This window comes from Anolis carolinensis, chromosome 3 (genome assembly GCF_035594765.1).
Source record: "Anolis carolinensis isolate JA03-04 chromosome 3, rAnoCar3.1.pri, whole genome shotgun sequence".
In the NCBI taxonomy this organism is placed as follows: domain Eukaryota; kingdom Metazoa; phylum Chordata; class Lepidosauria; order Squamata; family Dactyloidae; genus Anolis; species Anolis carolinensis.
The window spans coordinates 52,893,352-52,917,530 of record NC_085843.1 but is presented as its reverse complement, the minus strand read 5'-3'; the positions used below and the strand labels follow the sequence as shown (position 1 = coordinate 52,917,530).

The following is a 24,179-nucleotide window of genomic DNA, read 5'->3' as shown; positions in this document are numbered from 1 at the left end:
CCGGACAAATTGAGAGAGCAGTCCCCCTACAGGTAGAGGTATTAACTTACAGCCAGGGGTGATTAAACACAAGACCTGCTAAAGGGTGCTGCGGGTGGAACTGGCTTCGCTTGGTGCCAACACAGGATAGGAGATCCTTTCTCAATAATACTTGTAGTTTGGATAGACGGGACACCCTACCATGGCAGGTCCCAAATTTAAATTTGAAAAGGAAATGAAAGACAGCAGAGGACAACTCAGAAGATCATCACAAGCTGAGGACATAAACTTAAGAGATATTTTACAGGAAATTCAAAAATTGGCGGAGAGACAGGAAGAACACCAAAGAGAAGCCCAACTGAAGTTAGATAAGCAAGCTTCTCAACAAAAAGAGTTACATCAAGAAATGTTAGAGATGAAAAAAGAAATCAAAGAGGACATTGGAATTTTGAAAAAGGAAATGGAAAAATCGCACAAGGACATTAACGATTTGAAAGCAGAAAATATTAAAATAACTAAAACTCAAGTGAAACTACAGAAAAAATTAGACGGGCTTGAATTCAAAAATGAAAAGTTGGAAAAAATACAAGAGAAATTTGAATTAAATGAAAAGGAATTTCAATTGCGATTCCGAAATATCCAAGAGGAAGCCAATGAAAACTTAAGGAAAATAATTGTCAAATTGATTTCAGATCTTCTCCAGCAAGATTCAGAGGTAATAGACAATGGAATTGATCAAGTATATAGAATCCAGACCAACTTTTCCAGAAGAAATAGAGCGCATAAAGATGTAATTATTCATTTTGTAAAGAAAAGAACCCGTGATGAAATTTTGATGAACAACAATCGCAATCCAATGTACTTTAAAGAAAAAAAGATAATAGTATTAAAAGAATTTCCTCAAGCAATATTAAACAGAAGGAGAAAATATTTCTTTCTGACTGATGAGCTTAAAAGACAAAAAATTTGTTTCAGATGGGAAAGAAGTGAAGGGATAATGGTAACATGGAAGGGAGAAAAACACTGGCTGACCTCAGAGGAGAAGGCAAAGGATTTTTATCAAAATTTGAAACAAGACAAGAAGGAAAACGTGCCCACAGAACCAAGCCCTCCCTCGGTTAAAAGAAAGAAACCAAAAAGAGCCAGACACATGTCGCCTAAAGTCCTGGATCCAAACGCAAAGATAAACCCAACAACGTCGGGTACATCAGACGTGGGTGATGATAATGAAGATGAAACAGAAGATAAGGAGGAGGAGGAAATAGAATCAGAAGAAGAGGATAAAATGGAAGACGAAAACGTACCCCACACTCTAAGCGGTGCAGAAGGAACCGGTTATGGACACGAGTGACTTTAAGCGTAATTTAAAATTTTATTCTAATAATATTAATGGGCTTAATTCGCCCAATAAGAGAAAAGAGGTTATGAATAGTTTAAGGAAAGGTAGATTTGATGTAATAGCATTACAAGAAACGCATATTTCGCAGAGATTTGGTGCCAATTTAATAAATAAGAATTTGGGGAAAGAATTTTTATCATCAGATAACAAAAAGAGAAGAGGAGTTGTGATATATGTAAATGAACAAATCCCAGCAAAACTTCAATTTAAAGATCAAGAAGGCAGATTTGTTGCTGTACAATTGACATATGATTTACATAAAATTTTAATTGTTAATATTTACGCACCGAATGGCCCTCAAAGGAAATTTATTAGTGACTTAAAGAAAAATATTGTAGAATCGGTATTTGATCACTTAATTATTTTACGTGATTTCAATGGGATAATGGACATTAAATTAGACACAACCAAAATTTCTAAAAATAAAAAAAATGAGAAAGGAAGATTGTTACCACAAAATTTTCAGAAATTAAGAGAAGAATTTGATCTACAAGATATTTGGAGGGTCAAAAACCCGGACACCCGAGATTACACTTTCTATTCAGGTAGATATAAAACTTGGGCTAGAATAGACATGATTTGGCTATCAAATTCGCTATGCACAAAAATAGACAAAATAGACATTTAACCAAGGGATAAATCAGATCACAGTCCTATAATTATGTCAATTAATCAAAAAAAGATAACCAGAAAATGGAGATTTGATGATAACCTACTTAAAAAAGAAGTCGATATTATGAAAAACAAGAAATTGACGAATGAATTTTTTAAATTTAATTCTCTACCAGAAACTAGTATCCAAGTGACTTGGGATGCGTACAAAGCGGTCATAAGGGGATATCTAATACAACAGAAAATAGAGAAAAATAAAGTGAAGTTTCAGAAAATGAACGAAATTAATAAGGAAATAACTTTAATAGAGGAAGAATTAAAGAAATACCCACAGAAACTATCCTTAGTAAAAAGAAGAAAAGCCCTCATTAGTAATAAAAAGAATTTGGAATTAGAACAAACAGCAAATCAGCTTAAATTCATTAAACAATATAATTTTGAAAATGCAAATAAACCAGGGGCATGGCTCACACGGATGGTTAGAAAGAAAAGAGAATCAGTTGGTAACAAAAATCATTGGCGATAATACAATGTATTTTAGTGATGAGGAGATTTTACATATATTTAGAGAATTTTATATTAAACTTTACAAGGAAGAGGAGATAAAATTGGAAGATATCTCAGGTTATTTAAATTCACTGAAGCTTCAGAAAATATCAGATTGTCAAAGAGAATCCTTAAATAAAGATATAACGGAGGACGAAATTAGAAAAGCTATAAAATTAATGAAGCCCAATAAAGCGCCGGGACCAGACGGCTTTACAATAAGTTTTTATAAGATCCTGGAAGATGAATTGGTACCCTTTTTAATGAAAATAATGAATGCGGCGCTAAAAGATAAGGTCATCCCTGAGTCCTGGTCTAAAGCGGAGGTGATAGCAATTCCTAAAGAAACGGCAGATCTGACTGATGTGCGTAACTATAGACCAATTTCTCTTTTAAATTCTGACTACAAATTATTTACGACAATTTTGGCAAACAGATTTAAAAATTTTCTGAGGAATTGGATAGGTAGGGAACAAAATGGTTTCTTACCAGACAGACAATTGCAAGACAATGTTAGATGCATTTTAGATGTTATAGAATTCTATGAGATAAATCATCAGAAAGAGGTAGCGCTCTTAGCCATCGACGCAGAAAAGGCGTTCGATAATCTAAATTGGAACTTTTTTAAATTGTTAGGTAGAGAGTTAGACTTGGGTTATAACTTTATGAATGCCATAGAAGCGATTTATAATAAACAATCAGCCAGATTGACAATTAACAGACAACAATCAGAAGAATTTGATATAGAGAAGGGAACCAGACAGGGCTGTCCCTTGTCTCCTTTGATTTTCATTTTTGCAGTGGACATATTAATAAGAAATATTAGGCAAGACGAGCAATTGAAAGGTTTAAAAATAAGAAAGGAGGAGTTCAAAATAAGAGTTTTTGCAGACGACATAATTTGCATAATAGAAGAACCCAAAAATAACTTAATTAATTGGTTACAGAAAATTGAGAATTTTGGAAGCGTAGCGGGGTTCTATATTAACAAAGAAAAGACTAAAATACTGACAAAAAATGTTATAAAAAGAAACCAGGAAAAAATTCAAGAAATTACAGGGATAAAAGTAGTATCGAAAATTAGGTATCTAGGAATATGGCTCACTGCAAAAAATGCTCAACTTTTAGAAAACAATTACCTAAGGAAATGGCAAGAGATAAAAAAAGATTTGCAACAATGGCAGTATTTAAATATTTCATTAATGGGAAGGATCAGTTTAGTTAAAATGAATGTTTTACCAAAATTATTATATCTTTTTCAAAACTTACCGATAATAAGAAACCAAAATTTTTTCAAAGAATGGAAGAGAGACATTTCCAAATTTATTTGGAAAAATAAAAAACCCAGAATTAACTATATTATCAAGACAGATTCAACTAAAAAAGGAGGTTTTGGCCTCCCAGATTTGCAGCTGTATTTTGAGGCATGCGCTCTGCAGTTGACCAAGGAATGGGTTACTTTGGAGAAAGAACATTTATTAAATCTAGAAGGTTTCGATTTACGTAGAGGCTGGCATGCCTATTTAGGATATGATAAAAGGAAAATTGAAAAGAATTTTGGGAATCATTTTATTAGATCTGCTTTAATCAAAATTTGGGAAAAATACAAAGTTCATTTTTATTATAATAAATTGCCGCTCTGGATCTCCACTTTGGAGGCTAACCAGAGAAAGATATTAGGTTGGACTTCGTGGCCCACATATAAAGACGTATTAACTAGAAGTCAAGGAGTATATGAGTTAAAATCCCAGGAAGAAATAAAACGGAAATTTTCTAATATTTCCTGGTTCCAATATGCCCAAATAAAGGAGCAATTTACTAAAGATAAGATAACCGGATTCAGCAATTCAGATAATGTATGGGATAAAATAATATCTTTAAAGAAAAAGACAATTTCAAAAATCTACACTATTTTACTAGAAGGGTCTACACAAGTAGAGGAAATTAAAAATTGTATGGTGAAATGGGCTAGGAATATTGGGCGCCCAATTAGACTAAATGAATGGGAAACAATATGGAATAAGAAATTAAAATATACTTACACTTCAGATCTGAAAGAAAATTGGTATAAAATCTTTCATAGATGGTACATAACGCCAAAAAAAATAGGGAAAATATACAAGAGTTATGATAATAAATGTTGGAAGTGCAAAACCCAGGTAGGCTCTTTTTATCATACGTGGTGGACGTGTGATAAAACGAAAAAAATTTGGAAAATGATTCATGCAGAGACTCAAATTATATTAGACAAGAAATTCCCGCTTAAACCTGAGTATTATTTATTAGGAATAACGGACGCAAGTATGAATTTGGATTTAAATGATGATATTTTATTTACATACTGTGTTACAGCCGCGAGAATGACTTTTGTGAAACACTGGAAAAATGAGGAGACGCCGAAGAAAGTTAGTTGGTTGAACAAACTAAATGAAATTCGAGACATAGACAAACTTACCTTTTTATTGAAAACGACAAGAGGAAAAAGCATTAGAGAAACCAACTGGGGAAAAGTTGAAGAATACTTTAACAAACATTAAACTTGTCATACTGTATTGTAAATAATATTGCCCACATCGACAAATATGCTGAGGGAAATCAGTTTTTAAGTTGTGATTTTGGATATATCAAGTGGTTCACATATTTAAAAATTTCTTACATGTCTAGATTTCCTTAGTTAAATAAAATATATATTTTACATTCAGTAATTAAAAGTTTAAAAATATAATCCTATATATGACAGTTTTCAAATGTTCCCTGATTAGCTATGATCTGAGCTGTTCTCCTACACATGTTTTTAAACGCACATTATATGACATAAATGATAAAACTGCTATTGCAAGTGGTATACTGGTCCCACGTGGACTTCTCTTTGTTAAAATGATATGCAAATTCGAGCATTTTGGAAGTATGCCTACAATAGAAACAATAGCCACAGAGTTGGCATTCTTAAAGTCTGGTTTGTACCCATCAGCATGTTCATGGATGTTTGTTCCCCAAAATTGCTGTTCACCAAAATATCTCAAATGGTTCTAAATATTTTGAAGGAAATTTTGTGATTTTCTTGACAACCTGATATGTGCTGAATTATGTCCCAATATGTTTCAATGGAACTCTGTTAAACTGCTGGTAACATGATTGAAAATGGCCCTGTAGTTGAAATGGTTGGATTGCCCCACTATCATGTGCCCCTGTCCGCAGTGGAGCACTCCTCTGTTCCTCTCACTCCGAATTTTATCCTTGTGTCCATGCGGCCTGCCCTGTTTTTACTGTTTTTTGATATATTTTTTATTTAATGTTTATTATTATCTATTGTATTGCTTTTAATTTATGCTATGGTATGCTGTTTTATATTCTATTATGTTGTATTGCTCTGGGCGTGGCCCCATGTTAGCCGCCCCGAGTCCCCATTGGGGAGATGGTGGCGGGGTATAAATAAAGTTTTATTATTATTATATTATTATTATATATGAATCTGCTTGCATTTATATTAAGATATTTGCATGTGTACAAATATGGTCCAGCACATAATGGAGTGATTTTTTAATAAAAAAAACTTTCTACCGGATGTCCCCCGTCCACCCTCCATCTTGTTCCGATAGAGAGGAAGCCCCTGAAGATAGTGGGGGGAAAATCCCAGGACCCTCAGGTCTGTTTGAGGCCATGTTCTCAGGTCCTGCTTTTTTTTTGTCCTCCATTTAAAACCCACATTTTCATGCTGTCTGGAAGCACCCTAAGAGATCTGGAATGTGAGCTAACAGATCTTAAATAAGTATTGGCATCTGTGGGTTTTTTATACAGGGATGTTGAAAGGTTATCTCCTGCTTTTTTGTTTCACTTTAAAATCTAAAATGTAGATTTCTGAATTAATGTATTCTGTTTCAAATTATATAGTCATGTTCCAGAAGTTATCCATGAGATCTATTACATTCAATTTCATTTTTTAATGGTAAGTCTGTGCTATTAGTTAATATTTTTTAAAACCCTACTATAGAGTCTTGAAAAATACACTTTGGTGACAGAATATATCTGAATTAATGAGGCTTTCAGCCAACCCTGTAGGGGTCCAATTTATTTCAATGAGGTTTACCTTCAGATTCAGGATTGTAGCCTTCTGCAGCAATTCTCTGTACATTTACTAGAAAGCAAGCTCGGTTGGACATGGTAGGATTTACTTCCGATTAAACATGCTTCGGGATCAGGTGGTTAACTCTATTAGTTGTGGTTAATGAACTGTCTAATCCACAGGTGCACACTCTTTTTCCCATGGAGTCTGCAATATGCTAAGCCTGGAATGAGGCATCACACATATCTTGAAAAACAACATCCTTTATTTGACACAAACTTCTGTAGGCTTCAATAATTTACAATTATTGTGCAATAATTTACAAAAACTTATGTCAAATAAAACTTTTTTAGAAATAAAGGTACCAGAAGACACCTTGTTCCTTCTGTTGTAGTCTGTGGACAACAACCCTCCCTCCCTCCTCTTCTTTTGGGAAAGATGGGAACAGTTGTTTACCTGAGAAGACCTGATTGGTTTATCTTCAAACAGCAATCACTTAATTAAAATGATGTCCAATTTGAATGGCTTTAAATCATACTTATCGTAACTGTAGCCACCATCACTTTGATTAATCGTACAGCCATTTTTGCCATTGCATATGTTAATCTTTCCTTCTGCTTTGCCCAAGAAGTTTTTTTCCCTTTACCTCCAATGTAATATCTCAACATCAATTCCTGCCTGTAACATGGCTTCAGGGTAGCAAGTAATCCCTCCAATCTCTCTCTCCTCATCTGTCTCAGCTAGAAAACCTGAGAAACATAGAAATACAGCATTTTTGTCTTTGTGAACTGTCTATGAGAATTCTGTATATGTTCCAATTCAAAGCAGTTTGCAAAGCTTTTTTTGATTCATGCAAAAAGGTGCCTGTTTCTGCTATTATATAGTGAGTGTGTGAGAGAGAATATGTATTTTTCATGCCAGTTTAATCATTTTTGTCCATATTTCAATCAATTAACACATTTTAGTCGTCTACATTTTCTAGCACATGCCTGGTTTTATAACAATTTTTCTTTTATTTCCTTAAATTCATCATAACCTTTGGAAACATAGGTATCTCCAAAGCAGGATGAGCTTTATATTCCAATAATAGGTAATTAATACTTGCACAGAAAAATACAGACATTATGAGCTTCATTCCCTTTCCTAGACATATAAACTGTGTTAGGCATGGATGGATCAACCTATTTCTCTTCCTTTCCAGTTTATCAGATGTCCATAGGTTTTTTCTCTACCAATCCTGTATTACTATGTAATTTTTTAAAATGGAATTAAATGTGGGTATTATCTTAAAATTAAATTATCACTAATTTATTTGCTTGAAAAAATTACACCTGAGTGTACACAATCTAAATCAGGGGTCCCCAAACTTTTTAAACAGGGGGCCAGTTCACGATCCTTCGGACCATTGGAGGGCCGGACTATAGTTGGCTACCGAACAATAATAATAATAATAATAACAACAACAACAATAGACATTGACAAAATTACGATCTGCCAACTACAAAAGGCCACCCTGCTGGGATCTGCACGCATCATCCGAAAATACATCACACAGTCCTAGACACTTGGGAAGAGTTCGACTTGTGGTTTTGTGAAACGAAATCCAGCATATCTATCTTGTTTGCTGTGTCATACAACGTCGTTGTGTCAATAATAATAACAACAATAATAATAAATAAGAGGGTTGGAAGAGACCCTTTGGGCCATCGAGTCCAATCCCCCTTTGCCTTTGTGCACCGAAAGCACAAGCAAAGCACCCCTGACAGATGGCCACCCAGAATCAATGATAATAAATAATAAAGAGGGTTGGAAGAGACCTCTTGGGCCATTTAGTCCAAACCCCTTCTGCCTCTGTGCACCATAAGCACAAGCAAAGCATCCCTGACAGATGGCCACCCAGAATCAATGATAATAATAATAATAATAATAATAATAATAATAATAATAATAATAATAATAAAGAGGGTTGGAAGAGACCTCTTGGGCCATTTAGTCCAAACCCCTTCTGCCTCTGTGCACCATAAGCACAAGCAAAGCATCCCTGACAGATGGCCACCCAGAATCAATGATAATAATAATAATAATAATAATAATAATAATAATAATAATAAAGAGGGTTGGAAGAGACCTCTTGGGCCATTTAGTCCAAACCCCTTCTGCCTCTGTGCACCATAAGCACAAGCAAAGCATCCCTGACAGATGGCCACTCAGAATCAATGATAATAATAATAATAATAATAATAATAATAATAATAATAATAATAATAAAGAGGGTTGGAAGAGACCTCTTGGGCCATTTAGTCCAAACCCCTTCTGCCTCTGTGCACCATAAGCACAAGCAAAGCATCCCTGACAGATGGCCACCCAGCCTCAATGTTAATAATAATAATAATAATAATAATAATAATAATAATAATAATAATAATAATAATAATAATGGTTGTAAGAGAAGAAGGGACCTCTTGGGTCATTTAGCCCAACCCCTTTCTGGCCTTGTGCCGTGGGGGCCGGATAAATGGCTTCGATGGGCCGCATCCGGCCCCTGGGCCTTAGTTTGGGGATCCCTGATCTAAATGTTTACCTTTCTATGCATGATGAACCCTACATTTTGCTTGTACAGAAATGCACTCTCCTTTTTTACTAAGAGCTATATTGTAAAATCTATATTAGTTCACAATTTGAAGAACAGTCCCAGTGCAAATGATCCAAATAGTTTATTTCTCAGTCATTTGAGGCTCTTTCATACCTCATAGTTAAGCACTATGATTCCACTTTTACTGCGATGGGAACATCCTGTGGAATATTGGGGTTTAGTCAGAGGCACTTCTTGTTGGAAATTCCGAATACTCTTCTTTAAACTATAATTCAAAGGATCCTGTAGGAGGCTGTTGTGACAATTAAAGTGGAATCATAGCACAATAATTGGGTAGTGTGAAAGAGCACATGGAAATACGGAAACCCTATGAGTTATAGTAGGGTGTAATAGGACCAAGGTTTAAAGTGTTGGAAGGCAACCCAGGATACACAGTTTTGGCATGTTTATGAAGACAAGAGGAGTTACTCTGGATTGCTGTTTTTGCTCTTTGTCTCTATCAAAAACAGGAAGAAATTGGCCTTTTCTGGCATGAGATTTGTTTGAAAAGGAGATGTTTGTGCTTTTTGCCAAGGAAGTATTGATATTTACATTGAGGTGTTCTTTTAAGGAAGCAAGTAAAAGCTGGCCAGCTGCTGCCCTTTGTATCCAACCATTCTTACTTCCATAAGCTGTAAGCAATTTGTTTTGGGTCCCTGCTCTTCTGCGGCTAAATATTCTGTTCAATGATTCAGAAGAAGAGAATTACAATTAGATTTAGACTTAATACCTTCAGCTATCTGCATCTGCCCTTTTGAAATTAGTAGTAATATTCATTTTAATACAGCTTCATTGCCCTTTTGCATTTTTGACACACAGAATGTTCATTTGATTACAAAAGAACAACAAACCTGTGTCACTCAAGTTTCCCAGAGGTTTACTTTCAGGCTGCTGTCTTAATTATATTTTTTATCTGTGAATCTGGGTGTAACTGTGGAAGAGAAGGGAGTCTGAATCAGAAATGAAAGCGTGAGAAGTCTGAAGTTTAAAAATGCCCTCATTGGCTGCTCTTCTCCCAGCTCCATCCTTCCGTGACTACTGCAGAGAAGCCGGGCTGATGCTAATCTGGGAGGACAGTCACACCTCATGAAAGAATCATCACTGCTAATCAAATCAGAGTGAAAACCCACCACTCTGCATCACTGGAGACATTTCATGTGCTGAATATTTCATGGGATGGGGGTTGTGGCCATAGACGAAACACCCTGAACAGCTCCTGGTTGTGTGCAAATATTTACTTAAACACTCCAGTGTGGTCAAATTGGTGTGTGGCAACACCAGTATGTCTTAAGTGATCCTTATAAATAATAGTAATCACATGTGACACCAAGCTTGCTAGGTCACAGTGGCTTGCTGTTGCTCTCCCTGCTTCTAACCCTTGTTTTTGTCAGGGCTCCCCTTGTCTGAATGATTAAGTGGGCAGTATGCCATGAGAAATCTGATGCATACGAGATGACAAATGTCTGTTTTGGCTGCAGAGAACTGAACTCAATTGTAGATCTGGAGAAACATCAAAACACAATCAAGAATTGACATCAAACCCATGAGCCAGGAGATTTCCTCAGGCAAAAGAAAAGGGCTGAACTTGAAAGCACAAGAAAAAGAAAGAAGGCTTTAGTTCTTCTTAAGCTGCTCCAGCAATTAATTTCTGCTGAGTTGTTATAGAAATATTCTGTTCTATCTTTGCCCTATTTGGTGGTTCTTTAGATATGGATTGTAACATATGATTAGCAACAGAATAAAGTAAAAAGAACCAAGGAGTTTTCCTTCCAATGATTTTGTATTTCTCATACATTCTTTTTTTCTCTCTACTCTCTTGTTGGGAGTTGTAAAAAAAGAAATTTAAAAGGGAAGCATATTTAGAGAAAGAAGAAATTAAAATTAAAAATAAATATTAAGTCATTGTTCTGAATAGTTCTGAACAGATGGAACACAGGAGCACCAGGGTAGAAGTCAGTTCATAATATGACTGTATAGGTTTATGTTGGAGGTTTTTAAAATTTTCAAATGAATCCTGAATATATAATGAATCCAAATCTGACATCCCTGAAACAATTTAACAATTTAGATGTGAAGGAAAACAGAAAGTATATAAACAGATATTAATTAATTTATTTATTTATAATATTTGTATCCTGCCTTTCTTTATACTGAAGGGGACTCAAGGCAGCTTTACATAAAAGGCAGCTATTTGATGTGTGGACAACAAAACAGCATTAAAAAGACATTTAAAAGAACAATAGAATACAAGTAAAACAATTAAAAACATTTAAAAACCATGCAATCATAATTGATCACATAATCCACAAGCATAAACCAGGCCATTCCTATAGTCATAACATGTCATTCCATATCTGTTTGTTTATTGCACAGGTTCTCCTACGGCTTGGTCACAGAGCAATGTTTTTACTTTCTTGCAAAAGATCAGGAGGGAGGGGGCTCATCTAATATCCCTGGGGAGGGAGAGACATTTATATGCTTCTGTGAGCTTTCCAAATAAAGTTCTCCCTGAGAAGAGTAGGATGTTAAAACCACATTTTAGATAATGTGGAACCTGCTTCTATGAAGTGGTAGAATTCAGTGCATTTTTGAAAATTTTGGAAAGTTCTGCATTTTCCACTCTGGGCTTCAGAGTTTCTATCTATTATGCATGGCTTTTTCATGGCAACTGTCCTCTAAAAAAAATCCTGCAGAGATAAGTGTCCCCTTTCCGTTTGAAACTGTCAATAATAAAGACTGTTCTTCCATGAAATCGCTGATATCGAATCTTCTGTCTTCTGTCTTGCTTCCCAAAGAAGAAGCAGATCTTCCAAGTGTCATCCAATTCTATCAATAGCTTAAAAGTGGTTGGTAATGCTCTTTCAAAATAAATAAATAAATAAAGGTACATGAGACAAGTCCTTCATACCTGTTTATCTAGAATCGGACATGTTTAGTCTGCCTACCCACCTGCCCCTACTTTTGGAGAAAGTCCAATTCCTTAATGATTCATGCATTATGTTTTGTAATGAAAATGACACTAAATAAGTCTGGTTGCAGAGCTGGCCCGATTATGCAGAATTTGAAGCAAGCTGTTTCAGGCTCTAATAGTTCAGAGAACAGACAAATGCAGGATTGTTGTTGAATTTCGCAGCAAGAATATTTTAAAGTATTTTCCCAGAATCGGGAGGAGAAGCTCCCACTTTTAATGTTCCACTTCAGGCACTTCTCATGTCAACAACACATTGTAGAAATGTGTAAGTAAGCAGCTCCTGTACTTGCTCCTTACAAATCTTTGCATATTCATTGGAATGTTTTTATGCTTTTTTTTCCTTAAAAAAGAAGCTAAAGAGCCATTAGCTCTGTAAAGAACTTCAGTTGCTTCAGATATCTCCTCTCACCCTGCTCCTTTTGTTCCCACTCTGTCAGGATGACAGCAGCTAATTTCACTGCCATCTCAAGATTTTGTGACAAGACTTGCTGTGGTTCATCACCACTTCCAACAAAAATGAGCTTGGCTTGTTCTGATGAAAGCAGAAACTCACGATGCTGATTACAAGCATTTTCAAGCTTCTGAGGGCAATTAAAAAACTAACATGCCATTGCCATGAATGCTGAGCAGCTGTATAAAGTCAATGGATAGGAGTAACTTTAAAGGAGGGGTTTTTTTTGCAATTTGTTCAGGGATTCCAAAAGCATTACAATCCTGTTGAAGAAAAGACATTATGCTATAAATATAGTATTTAAAAATAAACAACACTTGGTTTGGTGTAATTGCTTCTCTATGGACTAGGTTATGTTTCCTGCTCTCAATGTCCTCCTTCAAGATTTCTTTCAGAGTCCTATAGAGTGAAAACCTGGATGGATATTACACCTGCTTTTTAGTAAGACTTTAAGTGCAGCAATGTAACATAAACACAAAGTTAGATGTGACATAATTAAAATAAATATCTCTTTTAAATGTAAATGTAATCAGGGTAAGCTTTTTTGTGCAAGCACAGGAAAATGGCATTTTCTGCAAGTTAATTTGTCTATGTATATTGAACTTTCCACCACATTCTTTCTTTCAGCATAAAAAGAGAGAGGGAGAAAAAGAAAGAATGTAGCAGCAACTTCAAAATGAACTGTTCCCCCCCCTCATATGCTTTTGTGAATATATATATATATATATATATATATATATATATCAGTATTTCTACCCCGCCCTTCTCACCCTTATGGGGACTCAGGATGGCTTACAATCTAAAACACATATATAAACAGTTACAGTAATATTTCAACTCAATTTAAAATTAAATTACATTAAAACATTAATATATATATACACATAAAAACAATTATTTAGGTGCTTTTCGAGTCCAAAACCGGGTCTGTCAATTTCATCCTGAGCCATATGTTGCAATTGATACTGCCACTATTAATTGAAAGCCTGGTCCCACAGCCAAGTCTTAACTTTTTTCCAAAAGGAAAGGAGGGAGGGAGCCTGCCTGATTTCACCTGGGAGGGCATTCTATAGGCGGGGGGCCACCACCGAAAAGGCCCTATCTCTCATACCTGCCAGCCGCACCTGGGAGGCTGGCGGGACCGAAATCAGGGCCCCTCCTGAAGATCTTAAAACACATGGTAGATCATAGTGGGAGACACGTTCGGACAAGTAAACTGGGCTGGAACCATTTAGAGCTTCATAGCCTAAAGGCAGCACTTAGAATTGTGCTCGGTAGCTAATTGGCAGCCAGTGGAGCTGGTGTAACAAAGGAGTAGTACGCTCCCTGTACGCCGCTCCGGTTATCAACCTGGCTGCCTCCCGTTGGACTACTTGAAGCTTCCAAACAGTCTTCAAGAACAGCCCCACATAGACTGCGTTGCAGTAGTCTAACCAGGATGTAACAAGAGCGTGGACCACTGTGGCCAAGTCCGGCTTCCCAAGGTATGGGCGCAGCTGGCACACAAGTTTTAATTGTGCGAGGGCTCCCCTAGCCACCGCTGAGACCTGGGGTTCCAGGCTCAATGATGAGTCTAGGATCACTTCCCCTGAAGGCAGTGAACCTATGCCTTCAGGGGGAGTGTGACCCCATCTAGCACAGGCTGTAACCCTATACCCTGTTCGGCCTTCTGATTGACCAGGAGAACCTCTGCCTTGTCTGGATTCAATTTCAATTTGTTGGCCCTCATCCAGTCCAACACAGTGGCCAAGCACCGTTTCAGGACCTGGACAGCCTCCTTAGTGATAGCTGGAAAGGAGTGACAGAGTTGGACATCATCTGCGTAGAGATGACACCGCACTCCGAAACTCCTGATGATCTCTCCCAGTGGCTTCATGTAAATATTAAACAACATGGGGGAAAATACAGAACCCTGCAGGACCCCACAAGACAATGGTTGTGGGGCCAAGCAGGAGTCCCCCAATAACACCATCTGGGACTGACCCTCCAGGAATTAGTGGAGCCACTGCAGAGCAGTACCTCCAAGCTCCCTGCGAGGCGTCCCAGAGGGATACCATGGTCAACTGTATAAGCCGTCTTGTTTAGATGTAGTACAGAATGATAATAAATGCTTGCATATAAAACATACCTTTACAGTTATGGGAGTGAGACAGAATATAATAAGATCCAGAAAATTGCCAATTAAGGGGCTTCCCCTAATTTTCCAAAGGGCAGTGTAAAGTGATACACTGAAGATGCAATCTGACTCCATGCAGGCTGAATAAGAACAAGAGTTAGAGGTAAGTTTGGGAAACTGTGTGTAAGAGTGTGGAGTTCCTCATATATTTTGGTTGATAAGATTATTTCTAAGATTTTTTTTTTAAAAAAATAGGTTAAGTTTTGTCAACGGATCTGTTAGTAATGTTATTTTGCTATTTTGCAAGGGGAACCCTGATATTCTCATAAACCATAGGAATCTGGTGGATATTTCCCTTCTCCTTGGGATCTTACACCCTGGGCACTAAGGCATTATGAGGGTTAGGGAAACAAGCAAATGTCGAATTATCATTAAGCTCTTTTATAGCTGCACAGGCATACATTTTTAGTAATTGGGGAATAATTAAACAAAAGGAAAATAGTTAATGTACTGGATTTGGCTTGTTATGATAAAACTGACAAATTTATCAGTGTCTAAGAAGAAAAACAAAGGCTTTATGTTTTAGAGCGCAGTGATGTTCACTTCTACATTATTGGAAGGACAAAAATCAAGATGACATCAATCCTAATGTTAATTGAGCTTTTCTCCATAACTTGAACAGAAATACAGGTTCATACACTCATTCTCTCTCTCACACACACACATATATAAAGATAAAATAATAGAATATGTTTTTAAATGCTAACTTCTTTCCGAGCTGCTACAGTTAATTTTGTTGTCCTAAAATATTTAATCTGTTGTGATAGGATGAATTTAGTGATTTAAATTCAGTTTAATGTTGGCAAAGTAAAAATAGCCACTAGTGCAATTGTTAGTGTAATGCTGAACAAAGACCGCAAACCAGGTTTGTGGAAAAATAGGAGAAAGAAAATGCAATTCCTACCAAAAATCTTTTTCCATCTAACTATGATTCAGGAATATTATTCTTACTTCTATCTGATTCTATTAAGAAACAATCCAACAAGCCATGTAACATCTAAATAAAAATACCAAACAATATAAAGGAGACCAACATTATACAGGAACATGTGAAGGAAATATAAAAGCAAATTACCATCTTAACTATGAAACTAACTCCTCAGATAAGAGTTTGAACAATTTATGGATTTTTCTTCCTATTGTGGTAGAAAGTGAATATTCCCTCTCATTATGCTCCCTATTCTTTAAGATCCTGAATTGCTGTCGAGGAATTATTCTGCAAATCAATATATGTGGATCTTTATTTTTTTGCTCCTGCAAGAAAAAGATGTTTTTGTGCAGAAAACATTTTTGTGCACCTCTTCCCCCCACCTTGATTGAAACTATGCAAAAGTCCCACTGCTATGTTACTTTTTCTGATGGATTTTCCTAGCTTTTGAGAAATGAGTTTTTCAATCTGGAGCTAAATACGGGTTGAGTGTCCCTCATTTTTGAGTGTGAGACCAAGTTTGGTTACAGCCAAGCTGGCACTATCTCAGTTACCCATATGGGCAATTTAGGATTTTAGAATATTTTGGATTTTGAAGTTGTGGGTATGAGAAATTCAACCTGTAATTGCAATTATTATTTCCATCAATGGCATCCTTGATTTCTTACTAGAAATATATATTTAGTTTATTTTTATCCATGAAAAAGGCATTTACATGTTGACTTTCTATTCACTTACTGATTCAATGGCCCTACTCTAGTTAGAATTAGAGATTACATTTAGGTCATTAGGGCACTTTCTACACTTACCTAAAACCTGGTTGGAAGAGGGTTAAAATAACCTGCCTTTTCTGGGGTTTCACCCCCTCCACCTCCCACAACCCTGGGCTTTCCCATGGGGGAAGAGTGGCTAGATGCCGTCCCAGGTCAAGCATAGCTCCCCTCCCCCCCAAAAAAAAACTTACCCAAGGAGTCTGCTGGCAGCACAGATCCCTCCATAAAGTACTCCTGATGCTTGAAAATGATGTTAGGAAGTGGGAGGAGGAAAATCTGAAGAACTGGGGTGACTGTGCAGAAGCAGTTCTGGGAGTCAATCCCCAAAGGGCTCACACCTGGAAAGATCCAGGCCTTAGCTTAAGGTATGAATTTTTTCCAGATGTTTTATTAATGCAGAGTAAACTTTCTCCATATTAATTCGCTTTTACCTTAGGCCATGTTTGGATGCCTCGGGTAAAAGTGAGACAGGTCCCATGTTTTGGCCCTCTTTGGAAGGGCCCTTACTTTAACCACTATGAAACACCACAGAGTATAACATAAAGGCTGACAAAATGGGAGTTACTCATCTTTTAAATCTCCTCCATTCCCATCCCTCAAGAAAAATAGGCCTTTAACATGAGAAAGCTGGACTAAAATTGATATGTTCATGCTCATTGTTTACTATTTGCTGTTTCTGGTAAAACAAAACAAAACAAAACACAGGGCGGCTTTAGCAAGTGGCAATCAAGTTGAATGGAGTAATGAAGCCATCTGCTTCTCTCATTGACTCCTGAAGGTCAAGCATTTCTAAATGTTGCCCATGTTTATTTAAAAAAGAGAGATGAAGCTGATGATATGATGTAGTTAGGTGCTGGAATTACAATCCCAAAAAGCTGTTCAACCTCTGCATTGTTAGAAATGGTGGCTGTATTTATTATGATATTCCAGATGGAGCTTTAGAGTGCATACAGATGGCAGCATATGTCAAAGAGGCAACACATTTTGAAACAACAGTGACACCTCCCCAATTTTTGTGAAAAACAAAAGTCATAATGCCATATTCAGAACTGACAGAACATTAGAGCAGGGAAACTGAGGGTCAAAGCACTCAGCCCACTTAGGGTAGTACAACTGAAATGATGTGGTTCAATTGTTGCCTCCCCTTAGAAAAGAAAACAATCATGATCAGTAGTAGGTTTATAAGCTCTTGACACCCCTGTCAAGGTGAAGCCTTTGTAAACATGGTGCTTGCTGTAGATTTGCAAGAATAAAGAAAATTTTGTGAGGAATACAAATGCAAAATGAATTCACCTGTGACAGGCATAGTCCATAAACTAAGACATAACAATAAATAAATAAAAGATCTGCACCCATCACAATTACAAGACAGGTAGAAATTTAATCAGTGCTGTTTTCTTTGTCAGGATACCTGTTTTCCACATAGGAAAAGGGCTGTGTTAGCTAAATTTCCTTCTACTGCAGAATGATGAAAAGAAACAGAGTTTCTAACAAGAAAGGAATTGCAATGTTATTGAAGAAAGTGTGTGAACTAGCTAAGAATTCACATGTACAAGAATATTTGTAGTTCTGTTATCAAATAACAATGTCACGATGCATACAATTTAGGGAAAGGAGGTGGTGGAGGGTTATCTGTTTATCTGACTATGGGCCTATCCAGACAGGTCCAAAAACCGGTTTATACTGGGGATGTCCAAAATCAAGCTGAAAAACCAAGTGCACCCACCCCTCCCTCCAAAACTCAAATTTCTCCATAAAATGCAAATAAAACTTACATGAGTGCCATAATGTTGAATTCATTTTGGATTTGTGTTCTTCACACAATTTTCTTTTCTCTTTCTCCTCACACCCTCCTGGCATGAGGAACTGATGCACCAGGAGGGCATGAGCAGGAACATTATGGCAGCCACATAAGTTTTATTTACTTTTTAGGGGGAATTTTGGGGTGCTTCGGGGTGGCTGCATACATTAAAAGGACTTACACAAAGGATCTGTCTTCGATCTGGACCTCACCTATGTCACTGCCCGTGTTATAGCAATCCCCCTTGATGGATTGTCACCTTGCCGTGGTGAGGGGGATTGCGTGTTCCAATGAACCTGCAGGCACAACCACTGGAGCCATGCACTCCCAGGAGGAGCCAATCCAAAAACCCTAAGACCTCAACAGCAGAGCAGGTGGAGGATAACATGGTACATGTTACAATGGCTGTGAAGGCGGAAGAAGGCTGCAACAGACTGAGAAGCCACTGTCGTTGTGTTAACCATGCTACTGCTGGAACCTCACTCTGTGAAGACTGTGTGTTGACCAGCTGTGCACCAACCTCCACACATTAAAAAAAATCATGCACAGGCATCTTCCAAGAAAAAATAAAAACAAACCAACAAAAGTCCCATGGTGATCAGCAAGTGGTGATGGGGACAGGACTGTGAAATCTGGAAGCCCCTAGTCACAGACTGGCACATGGGTGGTGGATATGGACTCAGTTGCTCAAGATCCGAAGCAGTTGAGTAGTCTGGCAGCTGTATCCATGACTGAGCAGCCCTTTTTAGGATTTGCTCTGCTCACCACACACGGGGAAGGGGCTAGAAAAGGTGCCCTAAACATAGTCTGCCTCTCTTACCCTGACTGGACTGCCGCGTCTAGAGAGGTCACCACTCTGCGGCCAAAAAAGAAAAATGAACTTTGGAACATGGAACATATGGACACTGTTGGATAACACTGACAGTGAACACCCCAAATGCAGGACTGCTATCATTACAAGGGAGCTGGGACATTTTAACATTGACATAGCAGCCCTTCAGGAGACCTGGAGAGCAGGAGAGGGACAGCTGAAGGAAGAAAAAGAAGGCTACACCTTCTTCTGGAAGGGACTGCCTGAAGAAGAGCGAAGAATACACGGAGTTGGCTTTGCTATCAGAAATGACCTGGTGAAGCACCTGACTGAAGCACCCATTGGCATCAACGAACGACTCTCAACCCTCTGAATAAACCTTGCCAAAAACCAACAGGCAACCATCATATGTGCATATGCACCAACACTAGATGCTGACGAAGACATCAAGGAAAAATTTCTGAAGGACAAAACATCAATTGTACTACGTTGGAAAGAGCACAACCAGAACCTTCTGAATCGCAACTCCAATGTGGCTGAAGAGGCCCTCTCACAAATCCCGCAACAACAAACCAAGGATGAGCTAACAGCACTGCCTAGTTTGGAAGAAGTCAGCAATGCCATCAGCCAAAAAAAACCAAAAACAAAAAAAAAAAACAAAAAAAACAGCAAAGCCAGTGGACCTGATGGGACCCCTGGTGAAATCTTCAAAGAGGGTGGACCTGAGCTGATACAACAACTCCACCAACTCATTGAAAAAGTGTGGGTGACCGAGAAAATCCCAGCAGACTTCAAGGATGCCACCATCATCACCCTTTTCAACAAAGGGGATAGAACAGACTGCGAGAACTATCACAGTATCTCCCTTCTAACCTCCGCTGGGAAAATCCTCACAAGTGGACATGATCTTCACTGCACAACAGCTACAAGAAAAATGCAGGGAACAAAACCAACCTCTGTACATGGCATTCATTGACCTTGCAAAGGCATTCGACACAGTGAATTGCAGCACTCTCAGGACCATCCTCCAATTTGTCTGGTGCCCTGACAAATTTGTGAACATCCTGCAGCTCCTCCATGATGACATGATGGCAACAGTCTTGGACAGCAACAGCTCCCAAAGTGACCCATTTAAGGTGGAATCAGGTGTCAACCAGGGATGTGTTATTGCTCCCACCTTATTTTCCATCTTCATCGCTATGATACTTCACCTTGTTGATGGGAAGCTTCCCACCGGAGTGGAAATCATCTATCGGACAGATGGCACAACATCTACTAAAGAACTCCAATAAGGAGATGACAACGTAGTTTGTGTGCATTCAGAAGAAGACCTACACACCACCCTAAACACCTTCACAGAAGCATACGAGAAGCTTGGCCTCTCATTGAACATTGAAAAAACCAAAGTGCTCTTCCAACGGGCACCAGCTACCCCTCTGCAATGCCAGGAATACAGCTTAATGGTGTAACATCAGAAAACAATTAACCACTTCCGCTACCTTAGCAGCCACCTCTCCACAAAAGTCAACATCAACACCGAAATATAACACTGCTTGACCTCTGCGAGTGCAGCATTTTTCTAAATGAAGCAGGGAATGTTTGAGGATCGAGACATCCGTAGAGATACCAAGGTGCTTGTTTATAAAGCCATTGTCCTCCCAACCCTGCTCTATGCCTGCGAAACGTGGACGGTCTACAGATGTCACACTCAACTCCTGGAGCATTTCCATCAGCGTTGCCTCAGAAAAATTCTGCAAATCTCTTGGGAAGACAGGTGGACAAATGTCAGCGTGCTGGAAGAAGCAAAGACTACCAGCATTGAAGCGATGCTCCTACGCCATCAACTCTGCTGTACTGGCCATGTTGTCTGAATGCCGGATCACTGTCTCCCAAAGCAGTTATTCTACTCCCAACTCAAGAATGGAAAACAGAATGTTGGTGGGCAGGAAAAGAGATTTAAAGATGGGCTTAAAGCCAACCTTAAAAACTGTGGCATAGACACTAAGAACTGGGAAGCCCTGGCCCTTGAGCGCTCTAATTGGAGGTCAGCTGTGACCAGCAGTGCTGTGGAGTTCGAAGAGGCACGAATGGAGGGCTTAAGGGAGAAACATGCCAAGAGGAAGGAGCATCAAGCCAACTCTTACCGGGACCGCCTTCCACCTGGAAACCAATGTCCTCACTGCAGGAGAACATGCAGGTCAAAAATAGGTCTCTTCAGCCACCTACAGACCCACCCCCAAGACACCAGAAATGGAAGACAATCATCCTCGACTTACAAGGGATCGCCTAAGATATAGCAATGTTATTTCTATCTCCTGGACAGAAAACTTTCTACATGAAATCTATCAAGGATGTTGCAAAGTTCTTGGATACAAAAGATGAAGGCCACTACAAAGTCTACAATCTTCGTAGTGTACAGGGCTATGGTCCCAAGTATTTCTATTACAGGGTGGAAAGAATGTTTATTGATGATCACAATGACTTTATTTTAGAGGACATGCTTAAGTTTACTGCTAATGTATGGAAATGGATGCAACAGGATAAGAGCAATGTCATAGCAATACATTGCAAAGAAGGGAAGGATCGGACTTATTGCTCCTGGCTTATTGACAGCAGCCAGGCTAATAGTGCCCAGGGCTACGTTGGTGAGAGGAGAACTAATACAAACACAAGTTCCAAGTTACAGGGTGTTGAAATTCCATCCTAGAATAGATTTGTTGGATATTATGCCACTTTGAAATTTGTACAACTGGAACCTCCCACCAGTGAGACTACTCAACATCAAAAGCATAAAATTCTATGCTATCCATGAAGAAAGGCAATGACACTTATTTGAAAATGAAGACAATCATGGAAAAATGAGTGGTATTTCATTGCATTGGTGTCACCCAGGAGAACTGCAAGCTGTTCTTTGATGATGAAAATGACTGACTGTGATTGGCTTAGAAAACTGTCCTGTTGTTAGCAATGATGTCAAAATTAGACTTTAATCTTATTCTGATATTCCAAAGGTTATGATGACTATATTTTCTTCTTCTGGTTCAATACCTCGTTCATAGAAGACAACAGATTTTACTTACCAAAAATGAACTCGACAACCTACACAAGCCAAAAATGTGGAAGGTTTCAGTGAAAAGTTTGCTGCAGAGGTGAACTTCACTGAACTTTAACCAGGAATGAGTAGCAATAGTTTTAGATGCAGTTACTTGCTACTCACTTTTCTCCCAGAACCATGTCACTTTACTTCTATGTGTTCCAATACTTTTCCTTCTTATATGTAGTCAGAGCCATAGCATTTATGGATAAATCAAAAGGTTGCCTGGTTCTCTCAGTATGTATGCTGCTTCTTTATGATGATTAAAATAATTCAAAGAATAGAAGCAAAATTGCCAAGGAAAAGTTATCTAGAAGCAAACATTCCAAAGAGAATTCCTGGTATAATAAACCAGTGGCCAGTATCAGTAGTGGGCTGGGTGAGGGTGAGCAACTTACATTTAATTCAGATGAGAGAAAGGGGGTCCTGGATAGTCACAATGTAGATCAGGGGATAGGGATTCACCTTGTTCTGAATAAGATTACCACCCAAGCCCTGAGATTTCTGGTCCACAGGTTAGCAGAGCTAACCTGGGTGTTCAGGTTTCAGATGTGGCCAATTGAGTTTGCATAGTTAAAATAATGTGCAATCTGTGCCCTTTTTTTGGAGATGTCTGATCTGGCTATGGTGACACATATCTTGATTACACCTCATTTGGAGTTTTATAATATGCTCTATGAGATGCTGCCTTTGAAAATTGTTTGGAACAATTAGTAGGTTGAAAGTGCTGTGGCCAGGCTGTTCACCAGGAGTGCTTATAGGGTTCACGTGTCCTCCTTTTTAAAAAGTTGCATGTATCAAGCAACACTTTGCCTACAACATGATGTTATTCAAAATAGTCTCCATCAGTGGCAATGCATTTGCGCCACTTTTGGACCCATTCATCAAATCCAGTTTGACAAAACTCTTTGGGCATTCCTTGCTCAATGTCTGATAGCATCTTCCACTACTGCTGTATCAGCAAAGCAATGTCCTTGAAGCATTTCCTTCATCTGATTGAACAAGTAAAAGTTTGAGGGCTATAAGATAGATGTTTTACTATCCAGGGCTGTAAGATTGATTTGGGCTGTAAGATGAATATGACACCACTGACTGTCCTGTTTGTACAAGAACCTGTGATGCTGTTTATTATTGTTATTGTTATTATATCCAACTTTTTATCTCTAAAAAAGAGACTTAAAGATATGTGGAGTCACACATTATCACAGTGTGATAGGATTCATTCAGCTGACTATTCCTTTTGTCATTCCAGAAGACATTCACCATCATTTTATTTGCTGGCTTTTAAATGTCTGTGGTCTGGATGGAGTGATGGACTAGCAGCACTCCATGAATTGATTCTTGGTCTTTGGATAATACAGATATGCTGAGGTGTTATCATCAGTACAAACATTGTATCTCTTTGGAAACTCTGAGAAGCCATTGTAGGGGAAAAACCATAGAAACAATTGAATTTGGTTACACCACAATAATCAATGTAATATACCCTGCTGCATGCTCCCATGTTTCAGATGAAAAATCTCCAGGTGGTTTCTTTAAGTTTCTTTTCCAATTCCTAATACCCTGAATAATCTAGAAGTTACCACCAAATGTGACTTTTGTCTGATTTTCCCAAATGAAGCAATATGGTCTGCCAAAACTCATCCTTGTGCTCACTGCATTTGCTCTCCCCTTTATTGTATGGTTAAGAATTCATTTCACAATCCAGTATATAGAGGGAATATTTAAAGCACTGTTACAAACATGATAGATTGCATTTTCCAGGTAATAAATAGAGCAACTTAAATATTTGATATAGACATTTTCACATTCTTCTATTTTCCATTTTCCAATAAACAAAGCTTCATGGAATTGTCTATAAAGTATTTTATTCAATAGTGCTAGGTAGTACATGAAGAGGATCATACACAAAGGTGTGCCCACATAGTGTGCATATTATACCT

General features: G+C 38.0%; 1 pseudogene; it reads left to right on the top strand.

Annotated features, from left to right (window-relative positions):
* The first annotated feature begins 1,129 nt into the window (after positions 1 to 1,129).
* Positions 1,130 to 22,482, top strand: LOC100566161 (phosphatidylinositol 3,4,5-trisphosphate 3-phosphatase TPTE2-like; annotated as a pseudogene).
* The last annotated feature ends 1,697 nt before the right edge of the window (positions 22,483 to 24,179 follow it).